The sequence below is a fragment of the Pongo pygmaeus genome, chromosome 21, assembly GCF_028885625.2.
Source record: "Pongo pygmaeus isolate AG05252 chromosome 21, NHGRI_mPonPyg2-v2.0_pri, whole genome shotgun sequence".
In the NCBI taxonomy this organism is placed as follows: Eukaryota; Metazoa; Chordata; class Mammalia; order Primates; family Hominidae; genus Pongo; species Pongo pygmaeus.
This window is the reverse complement of record NC_072394.2, coordinates 19892451-19907260: the sequence shown is the minus strand read 5'-3', so window position 1 is coordinate 19907260 and position 14810 is coordinate 19892451. Positions and strand designations below refer to the sequence as shown.

General features: G+C 45.8%; 1 protein-coding gene across 5 annotated transcripts in view; it reads right to left on the bottom strand.

Moving 5' to 3' along the window:
• Positions 1–14810, bottom strand: part of SYNDIG1 (synapse differentiation inducing 1) — a 199584-nt gene that overhangs the window by 182670 nt on the left and 2104 nt on the right. The gene's annotated exons all lie outside the window — the stretch shown is intronic.

The window sequence follows — 14810 nt, the reverse complement described above, 5'->3', positions numbered from 1 at the left end:
TCAGATGTGATAGCGGGGGCAGTAGCAGCCATCTGGGAGCCAGGAGGGGAAGGCCACAAGGACTATAGAGATCCAGCTCCAACCGCACTGAGCTGCTGAGTCAGTAGCTCTTGCTTCCAGACTCCTCTAGGTATGGAAAACTCCATTGTTTAGCTCCTGAGTAACACTCAGCCACGTTCAGTCTTCTGTCATTTGTTGTGGTACCATTTCTATGTTGTATACACACACTTGCTAAAAGGGCTCTTTCTTTAAAGGAGATATTACTGTACGAAATAAAGAAAAAAAGAAGTAAGGCAATAAAAAGCTGTATCCAAATTATATCGAAATTAGCTTTGCCACTGATTTCTGCATAAGTCTGGAGAAGTCACTAGATCTACAAGGACCTGAAACTTCCAAGTTTTTCCCACTTTTCCTTTCTATCTTTTCAGTGAAAACATTGGAGAGAGATGGAATTGAAGAAAATTCCAAAGACCTACAATTTCCTTGCGTAATGACAAATGCATCCACCTAATGGACAAAATTGGTGCTATCAATCTATGTTCCAGATTCTGCATTATGGACTCAAGTATAGCACCACACTCTAGAAGATACTTTTAAAGAACAATTTGACACACTAAGAATATATACAGACATTGGAAAATAATTAAGACTATGTGTCTTAGTCTGTTTTGTGTTGCTATAACAGAATACCTGAGACTGGGTAATTTATAAAGGAAAGAGGTTTATTTAGCTCAGTTCTGTAGCTGGGAAGTTCAAGGCCGTGGCCCTGGCTTCTGGTAAGGGCTTTTGTGCTGCATCATAACATGGCAGAGATGGTCAAAAGGGAAGTGTAAATGCAGGGAAAGAGACCAAACAGAAGGAGGAACCCTGCTTTATAACAACCTGCTCTGGCTGGAGCGCTAATCCAGTCTCAAGGAAGAAAGAACTCACTACTTCAAGAATAGCACCAAGCCATTCATGGGGATCTGCCCCCATCACGCAAACCCCTCCCACTAGGCCCCACCTCCAAACACTGCCACATTGGGGATCAAATTTCAACATGAGTTTTGGTGGGAACAAATAATTCATACTCAAACCATAGCACTCTAGAAAATCCATGTATTAAAAAAATAGATCTAGATAAATTTCTGGTAAGAGAAGGCTCTACTTTTCATTATTTTGTGATCTAAAGACCTATTGTGTGTAGAGCAAGTAATCGGAGTATTTTGTTTTTTAGTATCTGTGTCAGATCATCGTTTCTAAAGGTGGACACAACACTACTTCCCATCCCACATCTATTCCTGGAGATGGCCCTGATACTCCTCTCAGTGAAACGTGGGGTCTCTGCTCCCTCCCCTTGAACCCAGGTGGGCTTGAGACTCACCCTGAACAGAAGGAGTGTGGCCGCAGTGACATGACCTGACCTCTGAGGCTAGGTCAGAAAAGTTCACGCAACCTGTCTTTTACTAGAAAACTCAAACCGGAGCCTTGACCTTCCTTTCACGAAGTTTAATACCTCAAAAGGCTGCCATGCTGTAAGAAAGGCAATATCCTTCATGTGGGGAGACCACGTGCAGCACCCCTGAGGTTACAGTTACCCGGCCGACCCCCAGTAGCCCCAGGCCCCCACTCTTCTGGCTCCAGATACACTCTGACAGCACCTGCCTGACAGAATGGGGCTGGACGCGCCCAGCCGACCCCTCCAAAATTCCCAACCCTTAGAGCTTTCATGCTATACATTTTGGGGCAATCTGGGCAGCAGTAGGTAGCCAGAACTGCACTTGAATTCATCAGACCCCATCTGCTGTTTCTCGTGTGGGCGCCTGGATCTCAGTAAACACCATTGATGCAGACTGAATTCTGAAGCCACATCCAACTTCCACCTCCTAGGTGCGCGGAGGCCTCTGTGACCTCTGCCCTATCCTGCACCCTCTGCCGAGAAGACCCCTTCTTTCTACTCCTCCAGGCTAGTCACTCTTTCGCATTCCGAGTCTTGGCTGCAACTGGCGGCAGCATCCCCGCTGGCCTGCCTGTATCGCCACTTGCACCGTGTCAAGCAAAGTGAGGCCCTGCACACTAGGCACGGCCTCTGAACGCCCTTCTTCCATGAGGGACCAAAGCCTTTCATCTCTGTCTCTGGGGTCTGCCACAAGGTCAAGCAAATGGCAAGTACTCAATATGTGGTGAATGAACTACTCTTGAAAACGTATCCACTGCTGTGGGGCTTAGAGCCAAGACTGTCAGCCCCAGGCAGGAGCATGCACACGTATGCTCAGAGGAGAAGGGCTTCCTCAGGCTGGGAGTCCTGGGTGGGAATGCGGAGCACGCTCTTTCAAGAGGCAGGGAGGTGCCCAGGGGAAGTACAGGAAGAGCAAACACTGGCTGAGCACATAATGTGTGCCAGGCTCTGGGCATAGGACGTGGGAACATAAAATATGATTAAGAAACAGATTTTCAGTCAAATGAGAGAGAGAACAAAATAATTTCTAAACTTTTGGGTTTTTTTTCCTAATCAAAACAATAATCAGGGATCAAGTTGAAAATCAGAAAAGTACGTAACATAGGAAATGAAATCCACGTGTAACCCCCATGCCTGGAGCTACTCACGGCGGTACTGGCATCTCCTGCAGTCCCTTCCACACGTGCACACCTTTCTCTGCATGCGTGAGTGCCCACGGCTTGGACTCCTGCTGCATCACACTGCAACCACAACGTGCATTGCACGCTTGACAAAGACATCCTTCACTCAACTTCTAGGAGGCTCCAGGCTTTCCACTTCCCCCAAATCAGGTATGAATGTGAACGTGTAGCCAAAACACTACATCCAGACCTCTGATTATTTCCAAACGATAGATATGTGTTTAAATAGGTTTTTTAAATTGCAAAAACAACATGTTTATGCTTATGAATTCAAATCGTACCAATTGCATAGAAAATTAAAACCATGGAAGTTCCTATTTCCATTCTACTCGTCATGGCTACGTACCATTAACAACGTGGAGAACCGTTTTCAAGAATTATCTGAATAAATATTTAAACTTCACTCCCAGAGAATAACATACTCACACAAATGTCCAACATATTTTCCTCTAGGTTTCCAACCTTAGTAGTTTACCATGGACATTGATCCATGTAGATACATACCCAGCACAGCCCTGGCCAATGGGCAAGGGATTTAAAATAATTTAATCATTATTTTAAGAACATCATAATAGTTGCATCATATTTAACCATCCCCTTTTGACAGGCATTTAGTTTTTTTCTGACAGTTCATTACTTGAAGTCAAGATGCACACACTCTGCGTGTACATTAGAAATGCTTTAGTGGTTCTGTTATGGGGCCATGGATATAGAGGAAGGACCTCAGTGAACATTTCAGTGAAACTTTCAAGACAAGAGATTCAACCTCCCCAGTGATCCCAAAGGCTGCCTCAGGTGCCTTTACTGAGCAACTGGAATCTCTGAAGCTGGGCAATCATTCTGGAGAGATGTGTCTTCCCTAACTTTCATGTGCATTTGCATCATTACAAGTAAAGATGCACGGCCGGGCGTGGTGACTCACGCCTGTAATCCCAGCACTTTGGGAGGCTGAGGCAGGTGCATCACAAGGTCAGGGGAGACAGAGGTTGCAGTGAGCAGAGATCGCACCACTGCACTCCAGCCTGGGTGACAGAGTGAGACTCCATCTCAGAAAAAAAAACAATAACAACAAAAACCAAAAAACAAGTAAAAATGCACATATGTTTTTCCATGTATTTATTTCTTAGTGATTTCCACTTCTTCTCACCTTTTTCTCCATGGCATGAGCTCAGTTTTTAATTAGGTTGTTTGTGTTTTCTTATTTGCTCTGTGAGGATTATTAAGCATTTGTTAATTTGTTGCAAATGTTTGTTTCCAGATTATTATATGCTTTCCAATTTTGTTTACAGTGCCTGTTGTATAGAATGTGTACATATATTTAATCTTTATCAATTTTTTTTCACTTGGGATTACTGGTAAGATGTTCAGGCTGAATTTATTCATGCTTCTAGAATATTTATTTATCAATGCTTTTTATATACATTCAGAACTTTTTATGAAATGGGGAGATATAAGTTGACTTTATAGTCCAACTACCTACTTCCAAAGTGCTCCACGTTGACTAATTCAGCTCTGTCCGCCAGCTCCCACACATTCATTAAGCTCTTGGGGCTGGCATCCGTTTCAGAGCTCTCTGTCTGACCTACCTGTCTGCATGGCAGATTGAATTTGTGGTTCATAAATTCTTTCACACACCTCCCTTCAAAAGTGGGGTGTAATTTGCCTCCTTGATTCTGGGCTGGCTTAGAAACTTGCCTATAATCAACAGAATCCTGTGGCGCTGACCCAGAGTGGCTGTGGAGATGGGTCAGGAGAGCATGCAGTCTTGATCGCGTTCACACTCACTTTTGGAGCAGAAACCTCGGCATATGAAGTCTGGCCACCCTGACACCACGCTGGGAGGAAACCCAGGGAGAGGACACGTGTAGGTGCTCCTGGTCCAGGCTCCGAGTGAGCCCAGCCTGGGCAAGGACTCCAGCCCCAGCCATGTGAGTCTTCCCAGCTGAGGCCCCAGGAGCCATGGAGCAGAGATAAGCCGTCCCCACTGTGCCCTTTCAAATTCCTCACCCACAGGTCCATGAACACTGAGTTTTGGGGGAAGTCTGTTAAGCAACAGTAGAAAATCAGAATAGCCTGTTAACTACATGCCAGTAACTAGAATCTTACATTTCCAATTAATGTAGCTTTTTTTTTATTGTGGCAAAAAAACCCCCCCACACACAACATAAAATTTACATAATTGTAACAATTTCTTAGTGTACAGTTCAGCAGTGCTAAGTATATTGACATTGCTGTGCAAGGGTTCTCCGGAACTTTTTCATCTTGCACGTATGCAACTCTATATCCTTTAAACAATAACTCCCATCTCCCCTTCCCCAGACCCTCACAACCACCATTGTACTTTCTACCTCTGAGTTTGAGAACTCTCAGTATGTCAGATAAGTGAAATCATATCGTATGTGCCTTTTTGTCTCTGGCTTATTTCACTAAGCATAGTGTCCTCAGTGTTCATCATGTTGTAGCCTATGACAGAATTTCTTTTTTTTTCAAGGCTGAACAATATTTCACTGTATGTGTTTAGGACATTTTGCTTATCCGCTCATCTGCTGATAGACACTTGGCTTGCTTCCATGTTTTAGCTATTGTGAATAATGTTACTATCAAAATGGGCATGTGCGTATCTCTTCAAGACTCTGCTTTCAATTATTTTGGATATATACCCAGAAGTGGGACTGCTGGATCATATGGCAAATCTATGTTTAGTGTTTCTGAGGAACCTCCACACTATTTTCCATAGCAACTACATCCTCTCACAGTTCCCCAAGTAGTGCACATGGGTTCCAATTTCCAAACATCCTTACCAACACTTGTTATTTTCTGTGATTTTTTTGACAGTAGCCATCCTAATGGATTTGAGGTCAATTAACGTAATTTGAACACTTCGTTTTATTATCTGGTAGGATAATTTCAGTTCTTCACTGAAAAAAATTTAGTACTGTAGCCTGATTATTCTTTCATGAACTTTTGAATAATTCTGTCAAGCTCAAAAGACAATATAATATTGGCATTCTGATTGAAATAGCATTATATAGGTCTTACACATTTCTTGACAGTTATTTGTAGATATTTCATCCTTGGTTGTTCTGCTAATGCCACACCAGTGCTGGGGTGGGCCCAGGTGCCAAGGATACCTAGAAGCGGGGATGCCGAACTTGGAGGAGGGATGCTGGGAAGAGGTGATGATCAAGCTACACATCTGAACCTCAAAGGAGATTAGCAAGAGGCAAGAGGTAGCCAACTGCAGGTGGGGTAATTGTGTGTGTGTGCGTGCACGTGGGGACCATGGAGTGTGTGTGTGCAGGCATTTGTGTGTGCACACGTACTTGTGCACGGCAGGGCAGGAGTAACTCGGTGTTCTGGGCACCTAGAGAAATGGGGATGAAGCTGGAGGGTGAACAGGGACTGACAGGACAGCCTTGCCTTGTATCTTTCCCCAAGCAGCCTGTCCAGTGCGAGTAGGGGGCTTCGAGAGGAGGGCCCCAGAGGCGGATCTGCACTTGAGACAGCTCACTCTCCTGGCAGTCCTGGAGGCAAGAGGCACAATGAAGCAGGCAGGGAGAGCTTGCAGGAAGCTACTGAGATGATCCGGCAAGAGACGAGTGTGCATACGGGGCCAGGGGTGGAAAAGATGCAAGAGAGAGGCAGGAAATACTTAGATCTAGTGATGAGAAAGCGGAAGAAGCCCAGGGGCTAGGGAGTTTCTGGTGTGGATTCCTGGGTTACTGAGCTTCATCATCAGAGGAAGGGGCATGGGAAGGGAAGCCTGAGGGGTTGGAGGGAGCAGTTAGAGAATGGGTTCACTGAGGCTGCTGCGCCAGAGAACGTCCCAGAGATGGCCTTGGGTAAGGGGTAGGGACAGGAAAATATCTAGGGCAGCCAGTTGTGCACACAGGAAAGCTCAGTTGGTAGAGGTGAGTCCTGCCCCTGGGGCCACTCCGTTCTGACAGAGAAGGCCTGGCGGGCGGAATCCAAGGAGGCTGAGGGCTCGGGGAGAAGGTCTCAGAGGAGAGGGAAGAACCCATCAGGACAGGGCTCCCAAAGTCACTCTCCAGGGCTGGGTCAGGCTCTGGTGGAGACAGAGACCCTCTGATTTGGGTCCCCAAGAAGCAATCTACATCCTTGTTTTTACTCTAATCAGGCACCAACTTAGTTTGGAGGAGAGACTGAAACAGTTGGCAGAGCCTAACTCACCAAATATATATTTCTGTAATATTTAAAGCTCTGAATAGAAATTCCAGGAAGATCAGCATTTCTGGGCAGTGTCTAAGGAGAAAGAACATTTCCATCTTCCGGGAAAAGCCTTATGCTGAGAGCAAGACGAGAACACAGTGCCCACGAGGTCTGACAGTCGACCTGCTGTCCTGCGGAGTTCAATCTGATGTTCTCTCTAAATATCTTGGCCTCTGGCATTACAGGAATGCAGCTTCCCCTCTGCCTGCCTGCGAGTTCTGTGGGAGGCTTCTGTTCTAGACTTTTCCAGGTGCATGACTCCTGGCCTGGCCTAGGACCTGGGCCTCCCCTTGCCCATGGTGCCCCTGACTGGCTGTGGCGCTCTCCTCCCAGGAAATCACTGAAAAGCACAGATGGTGAAATGTTCTCATCACGTTGTGTCCTACTTGGGGCTTGCTGGAAGCTGGAGCTGTCTGCATCTGTTTGTCCACAGTGCACGGGGTCTGTCATTGTCCCAAACAGTATTCTAGGTTCCAGCAATGCCAAGAAAACTGGGCACAGTCAGTGAGAAAAAATGCACTTTAGAGACAAACACAAAAGCAAACAAGCCCTAAAAACTTGGGTCCCTGTGCCCTGGCTCTGCCTCTGGCAGATGGTGAGGCTGGACGGCACACTGGGGAAGCCCTCTGGGTCTCTTCATTCCACCAAGTGTCAAACAGGCATTTGGGGAGCTCGCCGAGGGAGTCACACGGAATAACAGACAAAGCTCAATCTCCACCCCTCCCTCCTAGGGCTCCTCCCTTGCCCTGCCTGGCGCTGCCCACTCTGGTCCCTGAGAGAGACACTGAAGCAATAAGGCACCAATAGTTGAAGCTGGTGGTCTTCCTGAATCACCTTCATGACAACATCCAAACAGGCCCTGCCAGCTTTAATCTGACCCTTCGGGTTTGAGCTCACTTTATTTCCCCACAATTGTTTAGCTCACCTCTATTTCACCCAGACCTGAAGAGCAGGGCCACCCTTTTAGGGCAGCCAGGCGGCTCTGTGGTGAGGCACCAGGCTTACCTGGTTCTACCAAAAGAGGACGCTCAGCCACTGGCAGGGTGGAGTTCTTGTCCAGCCCAGAGCCAAATCCTGAGGTCAGTAATGCTGGAAGCCCACGTCTGTGTCTTAGGTCCAGACAGGTCAGAAACACCTGGAGTTTGGAATATCTATAACCGTGTAGAAGTGCTAGTGACTGAGGTCCATCCTTTGGCCAATGCTGGGCTCTCCATCAGCCCCTCCATTGCACCCCAGCCTCAGTCTCCCCTGAAGGGCAAGTATGGTGACAGATAGGTGACTGCAGACAATCAATGGGATGCAGGAGAGCTTAGTGAGGAGGGAGGTGTCCATGTGGCCCTGCTCTGGGGAAAAAAAAAAAAGAGTGTGTTGAGGACGGGCTATGGCCCAACACCAATGGTGAGACGGTAGGGCCACCTGGTCACCCCAGCACTCACTGAACAGCCCTGTGCCACTTTGTCTTGTAGGCATGTGAAGAGCAACAGACAGAACCGTTGCTGAGATTAGGGATGCAAACTCATTTTTGTGTCCCAAGAGTGTGACGCATGTTTTTCCTGGAAAGGTATGTGACAAATCAGAAACTCGAGGTCTAGCAATAGGCAAGGAAGGAAGCTACACAATTCTGCACATATTGAGTCAACAGATACATTTCATCTCTATGGTTCTAAAATAGAGTGTGATGTCCTCAAATATATCCAGGGCTCCGATTCACAGCTAATACACCTACACCCAGAACATTCAGATTAACAAGTGTACCAATGAATGTTACACAAGAGGACCCACACGAGCAGGGCCACAGCGGATGGCAGAAGGACAGAGATGCAGCTGGACAAATGACCCTCCTTGCTCCAGGCTACTTTAGTGGGACAGCTGTGCTGCAGGCTGCAGGGTCCTTACCAAGTTCAGAGCGGTTAGGAGAGGCTTCCAGCAGAGCCTTGATGATACCATTGTGAACAAAGTGAGAACAATGGACTATGTGAAGGTGTGATACTTAATATCCACAGCTGTTTTTTTTTTTTTAGATGGAATCTTGATCTGTCACCCAGGCTGAAGTGTAGTGGTGGGATCTTGGCTCACTGCAAGCTCTGCTTCCCAGGTTCACGCCATTCTCCTGCCTCAGCCTCCCGAGTAGCTGGGACTGCAGGTGCCCGCCACCATGCCCGGCTAATTTTTATGTCATTTTTAGTAGAGACGGGGTTTCACTGTGTTAGCCATGATGGTCCTGAACTCCTGACCTCAAGTGATCTGCCCGCCTTAGCCTCCCAAAGTGCTGGGATTACAGGCATGAGCCACCATGCCAGGCCAATATCCGCAGCTTTTAAAGGTCAGGATAAGAACGAAGGGCAGAGAATAAACTTAGAAATAACAAAACAAATTATTTCCCTTGACTCAAAGTTAGCTTTCAACAAAAACCTGTCTTTGTGAGGAAATTTAGAGTATTAAACTATTATTAGAGTACTGAAATGAAAGAGCTGTATTTCTGGGTTTAGTATGTAAGAAAAAAATGTTAAGATACTGTGCACATTAGGCCGGGCACAGTGGCTCATGCCTGTAATTCCAGCTCTTTGGGAGGCTAAGACCGGCAGATCACTTAACGTCAGGAGTTCAAGACCTGCCTGGCCAACATGGTGAAACCTCGTCTCTACTAAAAATAGAAAAATTAGCCGGGCATGGTGGAGTGCACCTGTAGTCCCAGCTACTTGGGAGGTTGAGGCAGAAGAATCGCTTGAACCTGGGAGGCGGAGGTTGCAGTAAGCTGAGATTGTTCCACTGCACTCCAGCCTGGGTGATAGAGTGAGACGCCATTTCAAAAAAAAAAAAGATACTATGCACATTAATCAGCTCATAGTTCTTTGTTGTGAAGCCACTTGTCACAAAGGCACTATGGAAACGGTGAGGAATTGGGAGAGAAAAGTAAAGCCAGAATCGTACACAGGCAAGAGATGTCTGAAAACATTCCAAGACTGGGTTAGGATTGGTGGGACTGCCCTGTGCAGGGTCCTCTCCAAGGTCCTCACAAATACAGGGTTTCCATGGCAGATCTGAGGCAGATGAGTGCCTCTTACAGTCAATCTATGACAGTCAATCATCTATGACTACCAGCCCAGGCCAGCCCCTGTGCTTAGACAGCATCTCAGAAACCACGCACACTACTTATCATATCTCAACTCTTTTGACTGCCCTACTGGTGCTGTGCCATTATCCCATGGGGCACTCAACCCATAAGGACAAGGTTTCTTATAAAGGAGACACATGGGTGATGGGCTGAGGCTAAGATGTCAGACATGAAGGTTGGCTGCAGAAACACATAGGCTTTATTAAATGCACTTTTAGAAACTGCAAATAATTAACAGTGGAATTGGTACCAATCTTTTGTAGGATGAGTTGGGCTTCTCCGGGGTCTACCCTAAAGCTAATGCCTCAGGCCACCCCTCAGCATGGCTACTGGGTTTCCACTGGGAAACTGTCCCAGGACTTAATCTCATTAGGATTTTCAGGAATAAACTCCTGCATCTCAGACCCATGCCAGTTGAGGGTCTGTACCACCAACATGTGAGGACCAAGATCATAGGAAGAAGTTAAAAACTGCCTATTGTACGCATGACAGAAGAGTGAGTTTCTATAACATTTCATTTATTTGCTTTTCTAAGCGGGGGCATGGGGGGTGGTTCCAAATGTATTTGAGGTAAGATTACTGTATCTCCCTTTCAGAAAGATCTGTAGTTTAAAGTTGAAGCAACGGAATAAAACTTTTGTGGTTCTAATTATCTGAAATGTGTTTGCTTTTTGGTTTTGTTTTGGGTACTGAAGTTTTCTGAAAGAGAGGAAAGGTGAGGAAGAAACAGATGGAGGTAACATCTGAAAGCAGGCACCTGCCCAGTGAGGCCAAGTGATAGATTACAACTGAACTTGTTGGAGACCTAAGAATTGTTCAAAATAGAAATTTAACCTAAGTGAGCCCTTTCTGAAAGACCCAGTTTAAAGTCCACGCAAGTAGTCTCTCCTTCAGACTCATTCTCTAAATGCCGCCCCAGTATTTAAAAATGAATTTTATCAACAAAAATTCAGTTAACAACTAAAAACCAAGCAAAAAGTGTTTTCACACTGAACACGGATTGCAAGGCCCATCTCTCTGAAATAATGCTAACTGAACTCCTAAATTCTTTTTATGCAACTAAACAGGGAAAGTTATCCCCTGGGTTGTGCCTTTGGAGGCAGCTTTTATTTTTATTATTTTCTACCTGTGTATAATGTTCCTGGTTCTGTTACTTTTGGTTCTAACAGTTATTTTTGATCCTGAAGCTTATCTGTTGTTGTTCTTTAGAGTTTCTATTTTCCTTTGTTTTTGGTAGTTTAACAGGTCATTTATCAAATAATCGTTTAAGATGATTTACAGTTTGTCAACCAACCATGCTTGCATCTTGAATCATCACATATTATAAACGGAGGGTGGTGGTTTGTTGGTAATCTGTTTTAAAAACGTTTCCATCTTAGAGAATGCATCAGGTAAGTTTTATAATATGAATCTAAATTTAGTTATGTTAAGGATAAATTTCATAAGCTATTGCTCACGTGCCTTTCCTATCCGTTCCTGTAAATCTTTAGCCCACATGGCTATGTACGCACACTGAGTACATTCCTGTGCATGTGTCCGTCCACCCCAAGTAAGTGCAAACGCACGTCCCAATCCTCACTCTTGCCAACGGCAGGTTGTAGGCTCCAGACTCTGGGTTCTGCTGCTTGCTAGTTGAATGATCTTAGACAAACCACATCACTTTTCTGAGGCCGTTTCTTTTCAACCATATTCTTTCCGGGATTTTGAAAACCAAGCGTTAATGCTGTCACAGTTTGTTAAATGAAAAAGACACTGGATTGAGGACACTTCATTGTCTCAATGTTTCTCTGGGTAAATTTGTATTCACATGGCATTCTGAGAAAACAAATGGGACCTTCCAGATTCTAGAGCCTACGTCTGCTCATGGCACTCACGAAAGGCCCAAGGGGAAAAAGGGAATAGCCTGGGGACAGGAGACACTCTGCACACCTGTCTCCCCAGTGCATCCCTCCCCCACTCCCCACACAATCCAATATGCTGCCTGGACGTAAGCAAAGCAACCACGAGGGCACTGAATCATAGCTGGTGCCCGGGTTACTTCAGCTGCTCTTTGAACACGAGTTTAGGATCTCTCAGGAATCATTCAAAATGGGCATCTTGCACAGAGAATGCTGAGAAACCACATTTGTTCAAACCTCCCGTTGACAACTTCATTATTCTAATTCTGGTGACATGGTTAGAGACCCGGTCAGCCTATCTCTAATGTTTTGAATACTGCTTTGTAGAGATTTTGACACCACGCCCCAGTGTAGTGATGCTGGGTCAAGAGCTACGGATCCAAAAACTTCTATCAGTGCACTGCCCCAAAATGACCTTACGCAACTTTCCACTGATACAACAGGCTGTTTTGCTAGTCATTTACCCCTAGTGTTCCGGTGGTGTTGTCAAATTAACACCCCACATACTTCAGTCCTTGTCACCTTTACTCACTCATTCAAAGAATTTTGCTGATAATATGACATATGTTCAAACTATGGGCCACAGCAGTACATTCACTCTGAGATGGAGCCTGCATTTTCCAATGTGCATGACGGTCTGAAAGGCCAATGTGAGGGGCACAGGGTCAAGCTGGCGTCATGAAAAGACAAGGTTTTATTTGGGGATGGGTGACAGGACATAAAACTGCTCACCTACAAGATGGTTATTCATCTTACAAAAGGTTAACTAAGGATGCCTTTAAATAGTGCACTTTATAAAGGTATTCAAAAGTCTGACTGACTCCTCTAAGAACGTCATTGACAATTTTTAGGAACTGCTTTTATATACAGGAAAGCACAGAGGTGTGCAGAATGGGAGGGGGCTGGTGGAGGGAGGGCCTCCCCTCCCACTACCTCCAGTGCCTCCCTGCGTGCCATGCCTCTCCAGCCAGTAGAAGTCACACTGAACATCATATCTCAGCAAGCACAGAGCCTCTTCAGAGGGCAGAGCAGGTGTGACCTGGAGGATGACCAAACATTTTCTAATTTAACAACGAAATGTTCAGTACTCTCCATGAACCTCAGAATAGCACCAACTAGTGCCTCAGATAGAAATCTTACATAAGAAAACAACCTTCTATTCTCTGATAATAGTAATAACTCCCTAAAAAATACGATTTAAAATTAATGAGAAAAATAACTCAAGTCTGGTAGAGCACTTTTAATTTATCTCAATGCTAAATGTGGAAGAAATTAATTGCTTATAATTTTTGAACTGAGTTTTAAAGTTTTTATCCAAAAAAATTCTCTTGCCTTTCACGGCTCAACCAGAATCGTGTTCACGCCCTTCGTGAATTAGGATGAAACTGCGCCTATTGCTAACATGTCTGTCTTCCCAGGATCCAGACTTGTCTTTCCTTCTTCAATATCTCGCCCCTGTAGGCCTCAAGGAAAGTTGGCAGGTTTTCCTTTTCTACCCTAAAATGGGAATGGAGGGGGCCTTCATTTATATTTTAATATCACCTATACTCTAATGGGGTTATTAAAAACTGACATTTTTGATAGTTAGGTGAAAATAAAATGAAATGTCATCAGCTGGAGATACAGAGGGATGTGTTTAGAGGTGAAGTGAGTTTGGAATTTTTTTTTTGAAGTTTATATCAACGTAATTTTGTATTTTTAATGAATTGGTTTATTTTATCAGATATTAACAAATTATAATTATATATGTTTATGGGGTACAAAGTGATGCTGTGATATGCGTATACAATGTGTCATGACTGAATGGAGCTAATTAACCTACTATCCAATACTTAGCATTTTAGAATGAGTTTTGAAATACTTCATCAAACAAGGCGTCCAAAACTCTGAGGCCTCCAAAACTCTACCAAAGGGAACTGCAGGTGGTGACTGGGTGGGGGGTACACAAAGCTTCAGTGCACTATTCTCTGTCTGTCACTGTTTACCACTGAAATTTTCCATAATAAAAAAGTTTAAAAATAGGTTTCTCCATCTTTTCTTTCCTTTTTTTTTTTTTTTTTTTTTTTTTTAACAAGGCCCTCTTGATTATGAGGATTCCGTTTTCATGCAGGAAATGGGGACAGGGTGAGAGAGGGCGCCGATCAGCTACTTACTGTCAGGCTTGCTCTTTGCAAAGGGGCGGGCGGTGGAGTGAGAGGGGAGGGAGGAATTAAGGGGAGGGCGCTTCCTCAGGGCCCACAGGCCTCACACCTGTGGTGTGGACCTCCAAAAGAACGGGCCACACCACCGCCAAACACAGAGCACGCAATTCAACTAAAATTTCGACTTCAGTTTCTTCCTGTCTGCTCCAGACCGGACATCAGACTGCCCACAGCCCGCCTCCTGGCAGCTCCTTTTCACTTCGGCTGCTGCCAGGACTTCGAAACCTAGACCCCTCTTTGAAGACCACTTCCGATCCCCGACGCGGCGGCCCTTGAGGTAGCAGCCTAGCACGGAGAAGTTGGCCGGCTCTGGGGGCTATGAGGCTGCTCACCCCACAGGCGCAGGTCTACGCAGCACACACACACCACCTCCTTCTTTGGACTCAGACCAAACACGCTGGGCTGTAGGAAGGAGACGGACAGATAGATACGCGGACTCGCGCGCGCACGCCCCACCAACTGATTCCAACCAGAAAACGGAGCCACTGTGTAACGCCCAGCCCCCCTCCCCCGCGACACCTCCAATCAGCCAAGGCTTCGGCCGGTGTCCGCTGCACTAAACACCAGGACGTAGCCACGGAAGGCGCAGGCATCGGTCCTAGCCAGGGGCGCCGCGGCGCCAGCGCATCTGACGTCGCAGGAGAACTGTGCGCACCTGAAGTCTGGGTGCCAAGCGCCCAAGCCTCTGCGTGCAACGAAACCCCCAAAAGAAAACAGGACTACCAGAAGACCCCTTCCTCTCGTCTT